This window comes from Palaemon carinicauda, chromosome 30 (genome assembly GCF_036898095.1).
Source record: "Palaemon carinicauda isolate YSFRI2023 chromosome 30, ASM3689809v2, whole genome shotgun sequence".
Classification (NCBI taxonomy): Eukaryota; Metazoa; Arthropoda; class Malacostraca; order Decapoda; family Palaemonidae; genus Palaemon; species Palaemon carinicauda.
The window spans coordinates 28504618-28507117 of NC_090754.1; the positions used below are offsets into that span (position 1 = coordinate 28504618).

Sequence of the window (2500 nt, forward strand, 5' to 3'; positions counted from 1 at the left end):
CTGCATATCTTACATTGTGTAGAATATTCTGATTGCAAAGTGAGTTCATAATCAAGGAAAAGCTAATAAAACCTGCACAGTGAGCTAATTGGACAGTGGTGCTGGAAAACTATTAAGCCTGAATACAAATGCTAGCGAAATAACTGATAAGATACAGAGCAAAATATTAACTGGAAAGAAATTATTTTTTCACACACCAAGGCCCGCCTGAACAGACTTTTAGTGTCTGACGGAGGGTGAGAAATAAACCCGTAAGAAAAAAAAAAAAACACATATATATATATGTATATATATATATATATATATATATATATATATATATATATATATATATATATATATATAGACTCTGAGAATAGGAATTCAGCAACTCAAGATACAAGTCAGCTGCTGAAGACCAAAGAGGGGATCAGTACTCAAAATATGTCAGAATGAAACAATTGAGAAATTTTCTCAGGATACAAATTTTTTCTATGAAAATCAAGCAGAAATAGATCATAGATGGCTTATAAAAAAAACGAATTTATAATCAAGAATGACGACTTTATTTTGAAATGAGATGAACGTGGTTAAATAGAATACATAATCAATGAAAATTTCTGGATTAGGGTTAGGTTCTAGTATCCTACGCCTATTAACAACCGTAGTTAGTGGTTTGTTAGGGTTGAAATTCATTTCCATTATTTGCATTATGCATTACTTTTGACTAAGTCGCGTTTTGATAGATTCGGCAACCACAATCCTCAATATCAAACCGCATATCTTTCGTAAACTATGTAAATAGCAGTGGGCTAAGAAAACTCCGTAAGTAACGTTATAGTACTCATCATCAATTTCTATAATCTATTAGTTGAAAACTTGATAATGTTAATCCTCCTCATGGATTTTGTAATGCGTAGAACAGTTGGAGATGGTGGAGAAGGATTGGACTGGATTGGTAATAGAAAATTAGCTGACCCACAGCGTGCTAATGATGCTGTCCTCGTTAACAGAACACCACAGGATTTGCAATGCTTGCTTACCAGAATGCATGAAATATCACAAGAGGCTAAGTTTAAGATAAACAGAAGAAAGACAGAGATGATGAGAGTGGAATATGGAATGGAAGATGAAATGTTATTGAAAGGAGAAAAGATTGATAGGTAGAATCCTTTAAGTATTTAGGAACTATGATCTCCAATACAGGGTCATTAGAACTGGTGTTCAGTGAGAGATTTTAAAAAAGCAAACTAGACAATGGCGAGGTTAAGTAAAATTTGGATATAAAATCGCCTTAAATTACAAATAAAAATCAGACTATATCAATTTTGTAAAATCTGTGTTACTGTATGGACATGAGTCGTAGTATGACAATTTGAGAACAAAGCCCTCAGAAGGATATTTGGAATTGAATGGCAGGACAGGATTAGAAACAAAACTAAGAGATTACTCGAGTGCCATATGGGGATGAGATCATGGTGAAAGGTAGATGGAGATGGTTTGGGCATGCTCTTTGCACTCCCCAGGAGAGATTAGTTTACCAAACTTTCAACTGGGCTTCCCAAGGCACTAAAAGAGTTGGAAGAACCCAGGCCTACATGGCTGAGAACTATGAAGCTTGAAGTGGGAGATGGTGAGTGGAGAGGTATTGAATTAAGAGCTAAAGATAGAGACGACTGGCGAAATCTAACCGAGGCTCTTTGCGTCATTAGGCTTAGGAGAAAATGATGATGGTGATGATGATGATTATAAGAATTCCCCCCCCCCCTCAACTCTCATCTGTTAAATTTGGAAAAAGTGGCCTCAAGATTAACATTGTTAGAAGCAGCTCCGAAGGTCAGAGCAATCATATGAACATCGTGTCAAGAATCTGGGGATTTTTGTGTGACTGTTAATTGGATCAAATGCGACACAAGATCCAAGGGTCTCACCAAAGTATAGACAATCAGAATTTTGCCAACAGATGCTGAACAGTGTTTTGGGGTAATATTATGGGAACTGGTGAAGCCACAGATGCCATCAGGCTATTTACATAGTGGAGTAACATCATCAAATTATTCCGCGTGCAACAGGTACTCCATACAGCTAAGTTGCAAAATATATAGCAGAGAAGGTAGAATCCAGGTAATTAGCAGCTAACACAAAGAAATATCAAGATTAGTAATAGATTTTTTTCTCATTTCCTGGCACCGGAAACCCAAAGTAGTCAGCATGGCTTTAGAAAAAAACAGGAATGGACATCTAGAATTTTTCATTAGCTTTCTTACTGACAAGAACATCGTTGTTGTTGTTTTTTCACTGTACAGTGACAATAAGTGACTGAAATATCTAATTCAAGAATAAGTGTACATCAAAGAGAGATTTCAGGATAGTTCATGATTCATATTCTAGTGTTGTAAACTACCTGAAGGGACTTCTGTATCTTGACATTGTATCATATTTAGCTGAAGCATGATCTACTGTGTTTAGAATGATTCTTCAGTGTTCTGTGATAAAACAATTGTCATAACGGCTAATGATG

At 35.7% G+C, this 2500-nt stretch overlaps 1 long non-coding RNA gene across 1 annotated transcript in view; it reads left to right on the top strand.

The window, feature by feature from the left end:
• Positions 1 to 2500, top strand: part of LOC137623694 (uncharacterized) — a 15540-nt gene that overhangs the window by 12313 nt on the left and 727 nt on the right. The gene's annotated exons all lie outside the window — the stretch shown is intronic.